We start from the raw sequence: 22613 nt of genomic DNA, 5'->3' as shown, positions 1-22613 counted from the left end.
TTATTGATTAACAAACGTGGCCCATCGACAATGCATGCCGCCCCACGGAACAATTTAGTATGGGCCACCGGCGGTTCATGCCGCAGCAGGGAACAGACACGGATGGGCCACCGGTGAGTCAGGCCGGAGTCAACGTGTTAAGTTACATTATCTATAAATATATGGACGACTGAGAAGAAACGCATTCGATGTATTATCAAGGTAGGAGAAATTAACGAAGATAATAAAGTAGTGCCGCTCCGATCAACCGAACGTAACTTGAAGACCACTCTAGCCCTGTCGCTTCGGAAGCTTAGGTACGTATACAGACAATCAGGTAAAATATCAATAAGCTTACCAGAATAATATCGTAAACGTAAACTCAGATAACTCCAAAGACACTTTCATTTGGAAATACTGTTTTTCAAACAAAAAGTTGATAATTATGTAAAAAATGGAAAATAGAAGAGCTGGAAATAACATTGTGTATAAATAGAAGAAGCCTGGAAAAAATGCATGCGGTACAATGTCAAGGTCTGGAAAATTAACGAAAATCTTCCAGTCGTGCCACACGGAGCTGCCGTACGCAACTACACGACCTCGCTAGTCATATCGCTCCGGCAGCGTATGTACATTTACAAGCATTCATATAGAATAACAGCAAACTTAACACAGTATTGTCTTAAACGTACAATGAACTAATTAGAGAGACACATTTTCTAATGAATACAAATTTTGAAATTTAGAAAAATATCAAAAATATCATAACTGTAAATTACACTATGGATAAGTATATACAAAACTGCGTATGAATTCATAAAATGCAACTTCAAGTTTAAAGAAATTAACGAATACTGTACAGTAGTGTGTCTCCCATCTACTGTACGTAGCTACAAACCCACTCCGGCCGTGTCACTCTAGGCAGCGTAGTTGCGTATACAAACAATTATGTAAATTAAAAATAAGAATAACACAATAATGTCATACACGTGCTCTCATCTAATTCTATAGACACTTTTACAATGAAATACAATTTTGGACATAAAAAATTGGAAATTATTATGAAAATCGAAAAGATTATACCTTTAACTTGCAGTGTGCAGGAATAAATGGAAGACTGCGGAAAAATGCATACGGTACAATATCATGGTTGGAGAATATAACGATGATCAATCACTAGTTTCGCTCCGACTTACCAAACGCAGCAACAAACAACTCCAACCGTGTCCCTCCGGAATCGTAGGTTCATACGCATACAATCGCATTAAATAACAGTACGTTTAGCAAAATAACGTACAAAACGTACAATCAAACTATACCAAAGACAGTTTTGCAACGGAATACGAATTTTTATACCGAAAATCGAAAATTTTGATAAAAACTGAAAATCTCTTAACTGTAAATCACAGTATGCGTAAATAAATGGTTGACCAGGAAAAAGCGCATACAGTACAGTATCAAGGTTGAAGAAATTATCATCTAAATCATATAAATCATAATATATCATTTAAAATAACATCGAATTTAACAGAATATTGTCATAAACGTACACTCAACTAATTCCAGAGGCACTTTCACTAAGATGTAAAATTTATTATGCTAAAAATTGTAAATTTTGAAAAAGAAAGCGAAAATATCAAAATGGTTAGTTACAGTATGTAGGCATTAGTAGAAATCTCCGACAGAAAGCAATCGGCGCAATATCAAGGTTATTCAAATTTACAAGCACCCTACTGCAGTGTCGCTCCAATCTAGCGAATATAATTACAAGGCCACTCCAGTCGTGTCGTTCCGGAAGCGTAGGTTCGTATACAGATGGTTATGTGGAATAACTATGTGTTTAACAAAATATTGTCACAAAAGTACACTCATCTAATTCCCTCGTCACATTTCCTGAAAAATAGAGTTTTTTAAATTAAAAATTGGAAATTAAGCAAGAAAACCGAACGCATCATAACAGTAAATTACGGTATGCGTAAATAAATTGAAAACGGAGAAAGAATGCATACGGTAAAAAAGCGAGGTTAACGAAAGTAATATAGACCAATCAGTAGTGCCGCTTCGTACTGCAGTATGCAACTACAAGATCAATGCAATCGGTTCGCTGCGGCAGCGTACGTACGCATGCAGACAATCATGCATATAACAACAAATATAACGAAATATTGTCATAATCGTACACTCAACTATATTCAAAGGCACTTTTACTGTGATATAATACCTTTTCAACTAAGAATTGAAAATTTTTACAGAAATCGAAAATATCTTAACAGTGAATTACAGTATGCACATATAAATGGACGAATGGGATCAAATGCATACGGTACAATATCTAGGTTAGGGAAATTATAGAAGTAATTAAAATTATTAAAATTAAAATTATTATTATTAATAATTATAATTATTCAAATTACAATAATTAATTAAATTAATTAAAATTAAATTATTGAAGACATTAGTGCAAAACCGATATGCCATATACCACTACAGGTCCACTTTCAGCGTGTCGCTCTGGAAGCTTTGGTTTTTATTCAGACCATCATAAAATACAGCAAAGAATTAAACACAACTTTGGCATTATGGAAGACTTATCTAACTCAAAAGACACTTTTACTACGAAGTATAATTGTTTACATTAAGAAAATATAGAAAAGAAAACGAAAATATCATAATATTACATAAAAGTATGAATAAATATATTGAAGACTGAGAAACAATACCCACAGCACAATACGAAGCTATAGAAATTAACACTGACCACCCATTAGTGTCGTTTCGATCTACCCATCGCAACTACAAGACCAATAAAGCCACGTCGCTCCGCAAGCGTAAGTACGAATATTAGCCAATCACACAAAATAACAAAAAGCGTGACAAAATATTGCCATATACGTAAACTCAACTAATTAAAACAGCATTTTTAAAAGAAATAAAATTTTTATAAACAAGAATTAAATGTTTTGAGAAAAATCGAAAATATCATACCATTGAATTACCGTATGTAAAAATAAATAGGAAACTGCGAATGACTGCATACAGTACAACATTATGGTCAATAATATTTACGAAGACGATACACCACAGTCACTCCGATCTACTGAACGCACTTACAAGACTACTCCAGTCGTATCGCGACGGAAGCGTAGGTACGTATACAGACAGCTATATAACTTAACAATGAGTACATCAAAATATTGTCATACATGGATGTTTAAATAATTAAAAGGACACTTTTACCAGGAAATACAATTTTCTAAACTAAAAAGTGAAAATTAGAAAAAGTATCGAAAATAACATAACCGTAAATTAGAGTATGTACAATACAAGCAAAACTGGGAAAAATGCATGCGGGATAAAATCAGGGTTAAAGAAATTTACGAAGACCATTCAGTATGCCGCTCCCATCTGGCGTATGCAACTACAGATGCACTCCAGCAGTGTCGGTCCGGAAGCTTAGGTACGTTTAGTGACAATCATATGCAGTAACAATAAGTTTATCAAAATAATGCCTCAATCGTGCACTCAAGTAATTTCAAAGGCCCTTTTACCAAGAAATACAATTTTGCTACATAAAGATTGAAAATTTCGAAGCAGAACGATAATAGTACAACAATAAATTACAGAATTTATAAATAAATAGAAAACTGAGACAGAATGCATATGGTACAAAATGAAGGCTAAGGAATTAACTGAATCCATGCAGTAGTGCAGCTTCAACCTGCCGTATACAACTACAAGACCCCGATAGTCGTGTTGCCCCAGCTGGAATGGTACGTATACAGACAATAGTATAAAATAACAACAAGCTTAACAAAATACTGTAATAAGCGCAAGATCAACTAATTCAAAAAGAAATTTTACAAAGAAACACAATTTTCTGAAATAAAATTGAAAATTTCGAATCAAATCGGAAATTCCATAAGAGTAAATTGCAGTATGTATATGTAAATCATAACCTGTGGAAGGTGCATTCGGTACAATATTAATGTTAATGAAATTAACAAAAACCATACTCTGGTGTAGCTCCGATCTCCCGAAAACAACTACAAGGCCACTCCAGTCCTGTCGCATCAGTATCGATGGTACATATCGAGACAATCATATAAAATAACAAGGAATATAACAAAATATTGTCACAAACGTATGCTCATCTAATTCTAAAGGTACTTTTCATATACGACATAGTTTCTGAAATTGAAAACTTGAAATTTTGAAAAAAATAGGATATATCGTAACAGTATATTACAGTATGCATAAATGAATGGAAGACTGGGAAAAAATGCATACGGTACTATATTAGGGTAAAAGAAATTATCGAATATCACACAGTAGCGTCGCGCAGTTTTTCTGACACAAACTGCATGTCTGCACCACCCGTGTAGCTCCGGAAGCGAAGATTCATGTACCGGCAATTATATAATGCAACAACAAATTGAAAAAAATATTGACATAGACATACACTCAACTTATTTCAAAGACACTCTTACTGGGAAATACAACTTTTTAAACAAAATATGAAAATTTTGAAAAGAAGACGAAAATATCACAATTGCAAATTGGAGTATGAATAAATATATCGACGACTGGGAAAAAATGCATACTGTACAAGATCAAGGTTCAAGGAATTAACGATGGCCATCCACTAGGGCCGTTCCGATACACTGAACGCAACTACAAGACCTCGCCAGTTATGTCGCTCAAGCAGAGTAGGTACGTATACAGACCATCATATACAGTAACAATAAGTTTAAGAATATAATGCCATATGCGAACACTTAACTAATTGAAAGAGCACTTTCACTAAAAAATACATTTTTTTAAAATGAAAATTGAAAATTTTGAAGAAAATCGATAATATCGTAACAGTAAATTTTAGAATTCATTAACAGATAGGAAACTGTGAAAGAATGCATGCGGTATAAAATTATGGTTATAGAAATTAACGTGGCCCATCCAGTGGTACCGCTAGGTTTGCGGTAGGCATCTACAAGACCTCGCAAGTCCTGTCGCTCCGACAGCGTAGGTACGTTTTTCGACATTCATATAGAATAACAATATGTTTCACAAATCAATGTCATGAATGTAAATTCGACTAATTCAGAAAAGACTATTACTGAGAAATACAATTTTTTATAGTAAGAATTGAAAATTTTGAAAGGAGTCAAAAATATTGTAACATTGAATTACAGAATGAATGAATAAATGGAATAATTGGAAAAAGATGTATATGGTTCAATAGGATAGTCACAGAAATTAATGAAGGCCATCCAGTACACCGCACCGATCTGCCGTTAGCAACTGCAAGACATCTCCAGCCGTGTAGCTCTGGCACGGTAGGTTCGCGTAGAGAAAATCTTATAAGATAAAATGAGTTTATCGGAATAATGTCATAAACGAATACACAACTAATTCCAAAGACTCTATTACTGAGAAATACTATTTCTTAAAATATAAATGCAATCTTATGAAAAAAAAATCGAAAATATCATGTCAGTACATTACAGTATTTGTCACCATATAAAATTGAGAAAGAATTCATACGGTACAATATTATGGTTAATGAAATTAATGAAGACCAAACAGTATGCCACTGTGACCTTCTGAAAGCAACTAGGAGTCCGCACTAGTCTTGTCGCTCAGGACTGCGTTGGTACGTATCAATACAATCATAAACTATTACTTGGAATTTAACAAAATACAATAATGAACGAATACTCAAATAACTCCAAAGATACATTTTATAATCAATATATTTTTGAATTTAAAAATAGGAAATTTTGAAAAAGAAATAGGAAATATCATAACAGTTAATTGAAGAATGCATAACCTAAATGTAAGACTGGGAAAAAATGCATACCGTCCAAAATCAGGGACAATAAGAATAACAATGGCCATTCAGCAGTGCCGCTCCGACCTACCGAAAGAAAGTAGGAGATCACTGCAGTCGTGTCGCTCCCAGAGCGTAGGTACGAGTACCGACAATCATATGAAATACCAATAAACTTAACTAAATAATGTCATGAACGCATACTCACCAAATTCCGAAGTCTCCTTTACTAAGAAATACAGTTTTTTAAGTTAGGAATAGAAAATATGGAAAAAAATTGAAAATATGAGTACAGTAAGTTACAGCATGTGTTAATAAATAGAAGACTGGGGAAAATGCATACAGCACATTATCATGGCCAAACAAAATAGCGATGGCCATCCAGGAGTGCCACTCTCATTTGCCACACGCAGCTGCAAGACATCGTCAGTCGTGTCGCCCCGACTGCGGAGGTACGCATACAGACAATCATATAAAATGACAATAAGTGTAACTTAATATCGTCATAAACGTACGCTCAACTAATTCTAATGACGTTTTCCCCAAATAATGCAATATTTGTATCTAAAAATTGGAAATTTCGAAAGAAATCGAAAATGTCATAAGAGTAAATTATAGTTCATACAAATAAATAGAAAACATTGGATAATGCATACTGTACAAAATCAAGGCATGAGGAATTATCGAAAATCCTACAGTAGTGCGGCTTCCTATCTACCGAACGCAACTACACAACCACACCAGCTGCGTCGCAAATGACGCGTAGTTATGTATATACACAATCATATAAAATACCTATCACTTCATCGAAGTGATGTCACAAACGTAGACTCAACTAATTGCATTGACACTTTTATTAAGGAATAAAATTTCATAAAATGAGAATTGAAAACTTCGTAAGAAGTTGAAGATATCATAAAGCAAATTACAATATTTGTAAATAAACGGAAAATCGCGAAAGAAAGCATACGGTGCGATATCATGGTTAAACAAATTAACGAAGCCCGTAGAGTCTGCCGCTCCTATATGGCATACGCAACTGCAAAAACCACTCCAGCCGTGTCGCTCCGGACGCGTAGGGACGCATTCAGGCAATAACATAAAAGAACAATAAGATTAATAAAACAGTGTCTTATGCGTGTACTCATCTTATTCCGAAGACAAGTTTACTAAGTAATACAATTTTTTAAACTAAAAAATAAGAATTTGGAACGAATCGATAACATCGAAACAATGAATTACAGTATGTATATGTAAATCAAAATCTGGGGAAAGTGCATTCGGTAAAATATTAATGATAATGAAATTAACAAAAACCATGCTGTTGTGTCGCTCCGATCTCCCGAAAATAACTGTACGACAACTCCAGTCCTGTCGCATCGGTATCGATGGTATATGGAGACAATCATAAAATAACAAGGAATATAACAAAATATTCTCACAAACGTATGCTCATCTAATTCTGAAGGTACTTTTCACATACGACATAGTTTCTGAAATTAAAAACTTGAAATTAAAAAAAAAAAAATAGGATATATCGTAACAGTATATTACAGTATGAATAAATAAATGGAATACTGGGAATAATGCATACCTAACATAATAAGTGTTAAGGAAATTAACAACGTCAATACAGTACGCTTGCTCCGATCTGCCGAACGCAACTACAAGACAGCGCCAGTCGTGTCTCTCCGGATGCATAGGTTCGTATAAAGGCAGTTATGTAAAATAACAATGTGTTTCAGAAGATACTGTCATAAATATACACTCAAATAATTCCATCGGCACTTTACCAAAAAATTCAGTTTTCCAAATTAAAAATTGAAAATTATGAGAAATATCGAGAATGACATGCAGTAAATCGCAGTATGTATAAATAAATGGAAAATTGCGAAAGAATGCATACGGTGCAATATCTATGGTATAGAATTTAGCGGTGATCATGCAGTAGCGTCGCTGAGATCGACCGAATGCAGCAACAAGCGACTCCATCCACGTACGACCGGATGCGTAGCTACGTAAACATACAATGGTATAAAATAACAATAATCTTAATAAAATAATGTCATAAACGTACGCTCAACTAATTCTAATGGCACTTTAACTGAGAAATAACATTTTTTAAAATAAAAATTGGAAATTTTGATGAAAATCGAAAATATTATACCAGTATATCAGAATACTTGTAAATAAATAGAAAACTGCGAAAAAATGCATACGGCTCAAAATCACGGTTATGGAAATTAACAAGGACCATCCAGTTGTGTCACTACGATCTGGTGTACGCGACTAACAGACGTCACCACTCGTGTAGCTCTGGCAGCTTAGGAACGTATAGAGACAATCGAATAAAGCGACAATAATTTCAACAAAATATTTTCAGAAGCGTGCACTCATCTAATTATAAAGACACTTTTACTGAAGGAAATACAATTTTTTAAAATGCAAATTGAAAATGTAGAAGAAGATTGAAAATATCATAACAGGAAATTACAATATTTACAAATAAATGGCAAACCGCGAAAGAATGTATTCGGTACGATAGAATAGTTAAAGCGATCGCCAGTCGTGTCGTTCCGGCAGCGAACGTACGAATACAGAACATATAACATTGCATAAGGTATAACAAAATATTGTCATAAACGTACACTCAACTAATTCGAAGGTACTCTTCCCAAATAATACAATTTTTAAATGTAAAAATTAGAAATTTTGAAAGAAATCGAAAATATCATAACCGCAAATTACAGTATGTATAAATAAATGGAAAACTGGGATGATTGCATGCGTTAGAATATCAAGGTGAGATGAAATTATCGAAGACCATTCAGTATGCCGCTCCGAATTGCCGTAGGCAACAACAAATCATCGTCAGTCGTGTAGATGCGGGAGCGGAAGTACGTATACAGACAATCATATAAAATAACAATGAATATAACATGATAATGTCATAAACCTAAACTGATATAATTCATAAGAAACTTATACTAGGAAATACAATTCTTTATTATTAGAATTGAAAGCTTTGGAAAGCATGGAATATATCACAATAGTAAACTACATCATGTGGAAATAAATAGAAAAACGCGAAAGAATGCTGAGGGTAAAATATTGTGGTTAAAGAAATGGACACAGACCATCCACGAGCGCCGCTCCGTTCTGTCCTACGCAACTACAAGGCCTCGCATGTATTGCCTGACCTTCTCCGTAGATTCGATTGCAGGCAATAATACAAAATACAGAAACGTGGAATAAAAATATGTTTAACAAAATAATATCATAAACATACACTCAAGTAATTCCACGGACACTTTCACTATGAGATATAATCTTTTAAATTTAAATTTAAATTCTCGAAGAAGATCGAAGATATAATAAGATTAAAAATCCGTAATTATAAATACATGGAACACTAGAAAAAAATGCATACGGTACGAAATAAAGGTTGAAGAAGTTAACGAACCTCGACCAGATTTCCGTTACGTTCTGCCGTAAGTAACTACAAGACCACTCTGCCGTGTAGATCCGGAAGCGAAAGTGCGCCTACAGGAAATTATATGAAATAAAAATAACTATATCAAAATAATGTCATAAACGTGAACTCAGCAAGTTCCCAAAGCACTTCTACTGAGGAATAATCAATTTTGAAATAAAAATTGAAAATTTTGAAAAGGAATTGATAATATCGTAACATTAAATTTCTGAATGTATAATTAAATGGATCAAATCGGGAAACAATGTATATGGCTCAAAACGATGGTCGAAGAAAACAGCGAAGACCATGCAGTATGGCGCACCGATCTGCCGTACGCTACTACAAGTCTACTCCAACCGTGTCGCTTCAGAAGCGAAGGGACGTGCACAGACAATCATATAAAATAACAATAGGTTAAACAAAATATCGTCATAACCGTACGCTGAACCAATTACAACGGCACTCTTACAAAGAAATACAATCTTTTAATCCTAAGTGAGAAAATTTTGAAAAAAATCGGAAATTTCATAGCAGTATATTACAGTACGTATATATAAATGGACAGCTGGGAAAAATGCATTTGGTACAATATTAATGTGAATGAAATTAACAAAATCCATACAGTGGTTTCGCTCCGATCTCTCGAACACAATTACAAGACCACTCCAGTCCTTTCGATCTGTTGGTACGTATATAGACTCTCATATAGAATATCAATGAATGTAACAATATGTTGTCAAAAACATACACGGAATTAATTGCAAGAGCACATTTCTTAAGATATACATTTTTTTAATTTAAAAAGTTTGAAAGTTTGAGAATAGTAGTATATATTATAACAGTGAATTACAGCATGCACAAATAAATGGAAGGCTGGGTAAAATGCATACGGTACGTAATCAGGGGTAGGGGAATTAACGACGTCAGTACAGTACGATCGTTCCAATCTGTCGAACGCAACAGCACGACCACTCCAGACGTGTCTTTCCGGAAGCGTAGGTTCGTATACAGACAGTCATATGAAAAAGCAATGTGTTCTTGAAAATATTGTCATAAATATAGACGAAAATAATTCCAAAGGCATTTTTCCATAAAGTACAATTTTCCAAGATAAAGATTGGAAATTATATGAAAGATTGAAAATATCACAGCAGCAAATCGCAGTATGTATAAATAAGTTGATAACTGTGAAGGGTTGCATGCGGTACAATATCAAGGTTAATGAAATTCACAAAGACCATATACAAGCATCGCACCTATCTTGTGAACGCAACTACAACATAATTCCAGTCGTGTCGTTCCGGAAGGGCTGATACGTATACATGCAATCGTATAAAATAACAATATCGTTAACAAAATTATGTCACAAACGTGAACTCATCGAACTCGACTGAATCTTTTACTGAGGTATATAATTTTTTATATTAAGAATTGTAAATTTTGAACCAAATCGAAAATGCCAGAACAGTAATTTACAGTACGTATAATGAAATGTGAAAACTGGGGAAAAATGCATGCGATACAATGTCAAGGTTAACGATATTAGCGAATACCATCAAGTAGTCCCGCTCTGATCTACAGAAAGCAACTACATATCAAACTCCAGTCGTGTCGCGCATGGCAGCGTAGGTGCGTATAGAAACAATCATTTAAAATGACACTAAGTTTAACAATATAATATAATAAACGAACACTCACATAATACCAAAGACACTTTTACTGATAAATACAATTTTTTAAACTAGAAATAGAAACTTTTGAAAATAGAATTCAAAATATCCAAGCAGTAAATGACAGTGTGTAGAAGTAAATAGAAATCTGCGAAGGAATACAAACGGTACAATATAGAGATTAAGGAAATTAACAAAGGCTACATACCAGCGTCGCACCTATCTTGTGAACGCAATTACAACATATTTCTAGCCGTGTCGTTCCGGAAGTGCAGGTACGTACACAGACTATCGCACAAAATAACATTAAGATTAACAAAACAATGTAAGAAACGTACAATCAACTAATTCTGATGACACGGTTAATAAGAAATACAATTTTTTTAAATAATAATTGAAAATTTCTTGTGCAAAATTGGCTCTATTGATATTTTCGACTAGTATAGTGGTGAGCTAATTTTATTGCATATATAATATGAAAATTTGTTCTATTGATAATTTTTAGATTTTATAGTACAAAATTAGTTCTATTGATATTATCGACTAGCAGTGGTGAGCTAATTTCATTGCATATATAATACGAAAATCTGTTGTATTGAAATTTTTTAGATTTTATCCTACAAAATTAGCTCTATTGATATTTGCGACTAGTATTGTGGTGAGCTAATTTTATTGCATATATAATATGAAAATTTGTTATATTGAAAATTTTTAATTTTATGGTGTAAAATTAGCTCTACTTATATTTTCGACTAGTATGGTGGTGAGTAAATTTTATTGCATATATAATATGTAAATTTGTTCCATTGAAATTTTTTATTGCTGACAAATTTCATTATAATTTTAAATATAAATAGGCTAATTATTAAGCTTATAGATTCATGATCTAACGATATATTATAAGATAATATTTTATATGAAATTTATATTTAATAATTACTTTTATGTTACTATAATAAATAATTAATTTTATACTATTTTAGGCGAGTAGTTCAGATTTAACTTTATATTATTATAATTAATTTTATACTATTTTGATTATCTACATTTAATTTTATACTATTATAATTAATTTTATACTATTTTGATTATATACATTTAATTTTATACTATTATAATTAATTTTATACTATTTTGATTATATACATTTAATTTTATATTATTATAAATAATTTTATACTATATTAATACTATAGATTTAGTTTTATACTATTTTAATTAATTTTATACTATTTTAGTCGAGTATTATAGATTTAATTTCATATTATTATAAATAATTAATTTTATACCATTTTGTCGAGTAGGATAGATTTTGTTTTATATTATTGTAAATAACTAATTTTATACTGTTTTAGTTAAGTAGTATAGATTTAATTTTATATTATTAATAAAAATAATTAATTTTATACCATTTTAAGAGTATAGATTTAATTTTATATTATTATAATTAATTTTATACTATTTTAACAGTATGTATTTAATTTCACATTATTATTATTAATTTTATACTACCTTAGTCGAGTAGTATAGATTTAATTTTATACTATTGTTATAAATAATTAATTTTAATATAAAATTTATAAATATTAAAAATTATTTCAAATACTTTATAGGCTTTAAATTTAATTTATTCTTAATATTTATAGGTTTATTCATTTATTTAAGGTCACAAAAACTATAATTATTAGTTAATTTTAATATTTTACAGGTTTTGAATTTAATTTATTTAAGGATGCGAAAGATATAAATATTACAAATGTATTTTAATATTTTTTATGTTTTAAATTTAATTTATTCAAGAATACAAAATTTATAAATACTAAAAATAAATTTTAATATTTTATAGGGTTTAGGTTTTAAATTCAATTTATTTAAGAATATAAAAATATAAATATTAAAAATAATTTATTTTGTTGTTTTATATATTTTTTTGTTTAATTTGTCCATAATAATTTATTATATATGTAATAATATATCTGATAAAAGGAATATTTTGATAAAAATAAGTATTTAAATTTATTTACTACTATTAGTTATAAAAATATAGAAATAATATTATGAATTGTACTATAATTTAATTTTAAATAAATTATATAAATAAATTTTAAAAATAAATCTATAAATTTTATATATTAAATTTTTATTTTATATTTATTTTTTTATTATTATCTAATGTTATTTTAAAGTGATTTATTTTTGAGATGGTAATATTTATTAGAATTATATTAATTAATTTAAATTCTAATAATAACTTATCAGGTTTAATGATTTTTTGTATATCAATTACTTCTAGAATTTTATTGGTAATTTTAATAATAAATTTAATAAATTTGGTTGATATAATTTATTTAAGAAATTTATTAAATTATTTTTTATTTATTTCATTTATAATAAAATTAGGATTACTTTCGTCTCATTCTTTAACAATTAAATCATATGAATTAATAACTTGGAATTGTATTTTTTTATCTTCAACTTTAATAAAATCTATTAATTTAAATTTCTATTGTTTAATTTTAAAATTAGATTACAAAATAATTTTGTTTGGAATTCTTCGAATTTTATATTTATCTATTTATATATTAAAATTAATTAATATAAAAAAAATTAATAGATGCTCAACTTTAATGTTAAATTATATATTAATAAATTGTTTATTATATTAATGAAAAATATATTTTCTTCATAATATTATTTTATATATTAATTGCTTATATGTTATTATTATATTATATAAATTTAAATTTATAGATAATAATTTAAGTGTTTCTATATTAAATTCTGAAAATAATTCAATTATTTTATTTATATTAATTTTATTAATTTGTTTAATTTTTCCAATTTTTTTTCGTTATTATTAAATGATTATTGATTAAAAATTTTATGTTTATTACTGAATATAATATATTTATTAGGTTTATAATTCTATTAATTGGAAATGTTTATTTATATTGTTATATACAATTTATTATATTTTTATTTATAAATATAAATTTTTATTTAAAAAAATTTGTTATTAATTATAATTTTTTGTTTAATTCTATGATATTATTTGTTTGATATTTAATATTTTGATCGTATTTACGTTTAATATACCATAAATGTTAAATAATTGATATATTTTATTTATATAATTTTAAATTTGCAATTTAATGTTTTTTTAAACTATAATTAAAAATTAATAAATACAAAAAGTATTATGTCTGATAAAGGAAATGAATTGTAAATTTATAAACAAAAATTTAACATTTTTTAATACTGTAAAAATTTTGTGTTAATTTAACAACTATTAATTTTCAAAATTAGAAATAAATTTTAATTTAAATTTAAATTAAATGATTAATAACATAGAATCATAAGGATATTGGCATTCTTTTCTTTACATTAGCTATATGATCAGGAATAATTGCTTCTTCTTTAAGATTTTCAATTCGCGTAGAATTATGTATTCTTGGAATGTTTTTAAATAATGATATACTATATAATTCTTTAGTTACAAGTCATGCATTTTTAATAATTTTGTTTATAGTTATACGTTTTTTAATTGGAGGATTTGTTAATTGAATAATTCCTTTAATATTAAGATCACCTGATATATCATTTCCTCGAATAAATAATATTAGATTTTGATTATTACCTCCTTCATTATTATAGTTATTAACTAGAAGAATTTTTAATTTCATACCTGGAACTGGTTGAACTGTATATCCTCTTTTACATAATTATGTTTTTCATTCATCTCCGTCTGTAGATTTAAAATTTTTTCTCTACGTATGTCTGGTATTTCATCACTTATAGGAGCTATAAATTTAATATCGACGATTATATGATTAAAAAACTTTATATTAGATTCAAATAAAATACATTTATTTCCTTGATCTGTTTTTTTTACAATATTTTTATTATTATTATCTTTACCTGTGTTAGCAGGAGCAATTACAATATTAATATTTGAACGTAATATTAATATATCTTTTTTTGATCCTATAGGAGGAGGAGATCCTGTATTATATTAACATTTATTTTGACTTTTTGGCCATCTAGATGTTTATATTTTAATTTCACCTGGCATTGGATTAATTTCTCTAGTTATTATTAATGAAAGTGGTGAAAAAGAGGTATTTGGTAATTTAGGAAAAATTTATGCAATATTAGGAATTGGATTATTAGGTTTTATTGTTTGAACTCATCATATATTTACTATTGGATTAGATGTAGATACTCGTGCTTATTTTACTTCGGCAAATATGATTACTGCTGTTCCTACTGGTGTTAATGTTTTTAGATGATTACCAACCAATAATGGTCCAAAATTTAAAATAAATAATTCGATTGTATGATCTTTAGGTTTTATTTTATTATATGCAATTGGAGGATTAACAGGAATTATATTATCCAATTAATCTAGTGATATTATTTTAAATGATACATATTATGTTGTTGCTCATTTTCATTATGCTTTATCAATAGGAGATCTTGTTTCCATTATTTCAATATTTAAATTCATAATTTAAATATTGCATGAGTAAATAAATGTGAAAAAGCTAAATCCTTTAATTTTTAAAATAAAATTCTTATTGTGAAACTTAATTGACTTAAAGTGGAATATGCAACAATATTTTTCATATCTAATTCAAAATTTGCAGACATACCTGAATACAATATTGTTGATCTACAAATTAATAAAATAAAATTATTACAATTCATTTCATATAATTATAAATATCGAAGTAATAAATATACACCTGCTGTTACTAATGTTGAAGAATGAACTAAAGATGAAACTGTTGATGGAGCTGTTATAGCTATTGGTAATCATGTACAAAATGGTATTTGTGCTCTTTTAGTATAAATTATTATAATAAATAAAATTATTATTAAATCATTAAATTTATATAGTATTAAATTTCATCCGCCAAATATTACACTTATAGAAATTAATATTAATAAAGGAAAATCACCTAAACGATTAAAAATAATTTTTAATATTCCTGAATTCACAGGTTCATTTTTTTGATAATAATTAATTAAACAATAAGAAATTAATCCTAATCCATCTAAACCAATAATAACAGTTAATATACTAATACTAATAATTAAAAAACATATAGAAATTAAAAATAATATTATTAAATAAGAAAATCGTTGAATTAAAAAATTTTCTAAATTTATGTAACCAATTCTATATAATAAAATTATTGATTTAATTAATGATACTAAAAATAAAAATATTATTCTTAATGAATCTAAATAAATTATGAAATTAAATTTTATAGAATTTAATCGAAAAATATCTCATTATATAATAATAATATTATTAATTCATAAATAATACAAATTTAAAATATAAAAAGTAAACTTAAAAGAAATAAATAAATTCCATAAATATATAAATAAATTATAATTAAAAATTAATATTTCATTAATAAAATTAGTTTTTAAAATTAATATTTTGTCATTATTTAAATACAAATTCAAATTAAATTAAATACAAAAAAATTTTAAGGAATTCAATGTATTATTAAGGTAAAATAATTAATTAATTTACCATTTAATAAATTAAATTTAAAATAATAATTACCATTATTAATAAATGAGAAAAATAAATCGAATAAATGAATCTTAATAAACAATATTAAAATAATGTTAATAATAAAACTTATATCTAATTGACGTAAACATATAATTCTTAAAATTAATATACCTGAAATTCTAATTATTAAAATATACTTATTTATTTTAAAAAAATAATATTTAAAAATAAATAGTAATCGTAATAATCCATAACTTCCTAATTTTAATATAATTGATGCTAAAATTATTGAACCATAAAAAGGTACTTCAACATGAGCTTTCAATAATAAAGTATATATTACATATATAGGAATTTTAACTGAAAACGATAGTAATATATAAATAAATATAAATATTGAAATATAATAATTAGTTAATTCTATTAATTCAAAATTTAAATTATTATTTTTGATATATAAATATAAAATAATAAATAATAAAGGAAATGAAAAAATTATATTTTAATTGTATATTTAAATTTTAAAAAATTAATGAAAAAATTCATAAAGTTGAAATTCATAAATAAAAATAATAAAATCTTAATCTTAAATATATAATAATAAATCTTAAATCTAATCAATTTAATTTTATTATTATGAAAAAAGTTGTTAAAAATTATGAATTAGAATCTAAAATTAACTTAATTTTAGATTAAAAAAATGTTAATAATGAAATTAATAATTCATTCATTTAAAAATTTTAATTAATTAGTCTAATTAATTTAATTTTTTGATGACCATATATATAATTTAATCTTGCTATTAAAGATAACCCTAAAATTGCTTCTCCTACTGAATAAAATAAATATATTAAATATATCCATCTATAACTATCATATAATAAATATATTAAAATAGTAAAGGAAGTATATTCAATTAAAATTAAAAATATTAATAAATAATTAAAAAAATATAATAAACTTAAATAATAAAATAATAATTATACTTTCAACAATTATATTATTAATATAATAAAAACATTAATTTTGTAAATTCATATTAATAATTAATTATTTAGGGCAAAATTATATTTTTATGTTAATAAAATTCAAAATATTTTTAAATAAAATTATTATAGTATCCAAAACTATTGTTTTTAATAAACAATTTTATGAAAATTATATTAATTATTAACATTAATATACATACAATATAAATATAATTTATAGTAATAATAATAAATATAATAATAATAAATTTGACATCATTAATAATATCATTTTTAATTATAAATTTAATGTTAGAAATTAATAATATTTATTCTCCTATAAAATATTTATTATTTTTTTAAATTCATTCAATAAGAATATTATTTTTTAATTATTGTCTTAATTGTGATATATTTTATATTTAAACTAATTACATCCATAGCTATTAATATTTCAGGTATTATAAATATTTTTTCATATTTTATTTCTTTGTTAAATTTACCAAAGTTTAAATTTAATAAAATATTCTATGATTATTTATTAATTGATTAATAATTTGTATATATATAAATTAATATTTATCTAAAAATTACTTATTTAGTAATTTAAATTTAAATTTAAATATTAGTTTTTTAATAATTATTGAAATAAAAAAATTTATTCAAATATTAATATATTATTTTTTATAATTATAATATTATTTATTACTTTATATTTTTCAGGTAAAATAACATCTATTATAAAAAAATGTTTACGAAACAAAAAAAAATAATATGAATAAATATAAAAAATTAGAAAGGAATAAGGCATTAAAATTTATTTTTAGTTTTATTTATTTACCAACACCTATAAGCATTAATTATATAAGAAATTTTGGATCAGTTCTTGGTTTATTTTTATTAATTCAAATTATTTCAGGTTTTAATTTATCAATAAATTATTGTCCAAATACTAATTTAGCATTTATAAAAATTTCTCATATTATAATAGATGTAAATTCTGGATGATTAATTCGATTAATTCATTTAAATGGAGCATCCATTTATTTCATTGTAATATATTTACATATTCAACGAAATTTATTTTATTCTTCATTTAAATTAAATATAGATTGAAACATTGGAATTACAATTCTATTATTATCAATAATAACTGCAATTTATAGGTTATGTTTTACCATAAGGACAAATATCTTTTTGAGGAGCTATAGTAATTAGAAATATGGTATCAGCAATTCCTTATATTAGCCAATTATTAGTGGAATGAATTTGAGGAGGATTCTCAATTATTAATTCAATATTAAATCGATTCTTTTCATTACACTTTATTTTACCATTAATTATTATAATAATAGTAATATTACATTTAATTATTTTACATATTACAGGATCAACAAATCCTGTAGGATCAAATAGAAATATTTATAAAATTCCTTTTTATCCTTACTTTAAAATTAAATATGAATTAGGATTTATTATTATTCTATATTTATTTATATTTATGAACATTCAAAATCCTCATTATTCTGGAGATCCTGATAATTATAAAATGGCTAACTGAATAATTACACCAATTCATATGAAACCATAATGATATTTTTTATTTGCTTATTCAATTTTACGATCAATTCCTATTAAATTAAGAGGAGTAATTGGATTAATATTTTCAATTATAATTTTATTTACATAACCTTTAATAAATAATAATTATTTCAAAAACTTAAAAAATTATCCTATTAGACTATTCTATTATTTATATTTTATTAGTAATTTTTTAATATTAACATGATTAGGAGGACAAATAATTGAATATCCTTATATTAATTTAAATATTTTTTTTACTTTACCATATTTTTTATATTATATTATTTCATTTAAATTAAATAGATATTGAGATTATTTAATTTATTAAAGTTAATAAACTTGAATAAGCATGTACTTTGAAAATGTGTTATAAAAATTAAATTTTCTATTACCTTTAAAAACAGATTACAATTTTTTTTACTGAATATATTAATATTAAATAATTTATAATAATAATAAATATATGAGTTCAACAAAAACTTATTAATTGGTCAACCCGAATACGTAATAATAATGCTCCAATCCAAATCAATAAAATTAAATTTAATATATAAATGACAAAAAATATTAATGATCAATAATTATAATTAAAAAATATAATTACCAATAATAACCTTATAAATATAATATTTAAATGTACCTATAAAAAATTTATTGTAATTATTCTTCTATGATATTCAATATTAAAACCTGCGACTAATTCTGATTCTCCTTCAATTAAATCAAAAGGTGTTCGATTTATATCAACTAATAAACTAATAAAAGATATATAATGTAAAGGATTTAATAAAATAAAAAATATATTATTTAATTGATTTAATTTTAAATTCATTAAAGAAAACCTTTCTATTAAAATAAAAAAAATTAAAATTACCAAAAAATATTCAAATTTCAAATGAAATTATTTGAGCAATTGATCGAATAGAACCTAATATAGCATAATTATTATTTGAAAATCAACCGACTAAAAAAACTGGAAAAATTATTAATCATATAATAAAAAAAAAACATAAATTATTGAATATTTAAATTAATTCAAGGATAAATTAATCATAAAACAAAAGATAGAATAAATATAATTATTGGACAAATAATATCTATTGAATAATAATTAAAAATAAATCTTTCTTTAGTTAATAATTTTAAAGCATCTCTGAAAGTATGTAATGAACCTAAAAATCCAATTTTATTTGGTCCTTTTCGATGTTGAATATATGATAATAATTTACGTTCAAATAAAGTTAAAAAAGCAACGCTAATTTAGAAAAAAAATCATTATAACTAAAAAATTTAATATTCAAAAATAACAATTTTTATAAAATAAAATTATTATTTATTATACATCTAATATAATTTACTTATACTCTAAATTTAATACACTTTAATTTGTTAAAATAATTAAATTAATTTTAATTTTTAAATATTTATTATATACAGTAAAATTATTTCTCATTGAAAGTCCTTTCGTACAACTAATTAATCTAATTATTATAGATAGAAACAGATCTGACTTACGTCGATCGGAACTCAAATCATGTAAGATTTTAAAAGTCGAACAGACTTAATTTTTAAATTTCTGCAATTAAAATATATCTTAATTCATCAACGAGGTCGCAATCATCTTTACTAATTTGTTCTTTAAAAAGAAATTACGCTGTCATCCCTAAGGTAATTTATTTTTTAATTCATATTATCATATCAAATTTAATTACTTCCTTAAATCAAAGTTTAATTAATATTATAATATAAAGTTTAACTAATTTATAAATCCTCCCAATTAAATATTAATTTAATAATATTAATAAAATATATTATTAATTGTTATTAAATTAATATAAAATTCAATAGGGACTTATCGCCCTATAATTTAATTTCAGCATTATAACTAAAAATTTAAGTTAATTAATTATAATTGAGACAGTATATATTTCATTAATTCTTTCATTCCATTCCATAATTAAAAGACAATTGATTATGCTACCTTAATACAGTCAATATACTGCCGCTACTTAAAAATTCATTGAGCAGATTTGACTTTAATTTAAATTCTAAAAGACATGTTTTTGATAAAGAGGTGAATATATATTTATATATTAATAATGTAAATTTGCCTAATTCCTGAATTATAAATATTATTAACTAATTAAATAATTACAAATTCCATCATTATAATAAATTTCTATTAATTAAAATTTTTTTAAAATAATTATATTAAATTATTAAATTTTTATAATTTCAATTTTAAATTATTATACATTTTTTATTAATAATTATTTTTAAATTAATAAACATAAAAAATAATTAATTTAAATTATGATTTATAAATTTATAGTTTATCCCATAAATTTTTAATATAAAAATTTTAATTATATATTAATTATATAATTAAAATGAAATGTTATCTGAATTAAATTTAATTTTTTAAAAACTAGATATCAATAAATTCGAATAACATTTAATTTCTAATTATAAGTTTATAATTTTTTTTCTCCCAAAAAAATTATTTATATTTAGCTCATTTATTTTCGAGATAATTAAATATAATTAAATTAAATTAATTAACCCTGATAAAAAAGATACAAAATAAATTTTATTCTATATTATATAAATTAAATTTCATTTTCTTTACTTACTATATATTTAAATAATTTAATTTAAATATTATAAATAAGTACTTAAACATTAAATATTAATAAATATTAATAAGATTTATATCTTTATTAATATTGTTAATATTTATAAATTAAAAAATAATTTATGTATTTAATAACTTTAAAAATAAAATATTCATTTTATAAAAATTTAATTTATAAAAATTAATGTTAACTTAAAAAATTAATAATTATTCAATTTTAAATATTAAAAACTAAAAACACTTTCCAGCACTTTTACTATGTTACGACTCATTCCATTTAAAATGAAATTGACGGGTAATTTGTACATCTTTTATATTATATTCAATTTCAATAAATATTTATACATACCATTAAATCCTCATTCGAATTAATATTGAAATTAAATTATCCAAAATTAAATATTATTATAACTCATTTTATATTAAATTTCCTATATTTTGATTTGAATTTGTATTATATTAAGTTTTAATAAATTTATAATTTACTACTTATAGTAAATCTAAAAACAACAATACATAAAAAAATATTTAAGTATATTTTATTGTGGATTATCAAATTAATAAACAAGTTTCTCTAAATAAATAAAAAGACGGCCATATTATTTAATTTTAATGATTTACAATTAATCATTAATTAATTATTCATTTTTCACAACAGGGTATCTAATCCTGGTTTTTTAATAATATTTTTAATATGTATTTGATTAAAAATTAAATTTAAATATTATTTAAAAATTTTACCTAAAAATTCTTTATATTATTAATTAATGAATTTGAATAAATAACTTTAATTGATTTAATTAATTTATAAAAATAATTAAACCGCTATTGCTGGCACTAAATTTATCTTTATTAGAATTAATTTCCAAATCTAATTTTCAGTAAATGCATAGAAATTAAATACTAAAATAAACATTTATTTTTAATATTAAATTTTTTCAT

General features: G+C 24.7%; 2 pseudogenes; both read left to right on the top strand.

Moving 5' to 3' along the window:
- The first annotated feature begins 6179 nt into the window (after positions 1–6179).
- LOC143219931 (cytochrome c oxidase subunit 1 pseudogene) lies at positions 6180–15465 on the top strand (annotated as a pseudogene).
- Positions 15466–18226: 2761 nt separating this feature from the next.
- LOC143219930 (cytochrome b pseudogene) lies at positions 18227–19364 on the top strand (annotated as a pseudogene).
- Positions 19365–22613: the final 3249 nt, after the last annotated feature.

This window comes from Lasioglossum baleicum, unplaced genomic scaffold (genome assembly GCF_051020765.1).
Source record: "Lasioglossum baleicum unplaced genomic scaffold, iyLasBale1 scaffold0102, whole genome shotgun sequence".
In the NCBI taxonomy this organism is placed as follows: Eukaryota; Metazoa; Arthropoda; class Insecta; order Hymenoptera; family Halictidae; genus Lasioglossum; species Lasioglossum baleicum.
This window is presented reverse-complemented; position numbering and strand designations above follow the sequence as displayed.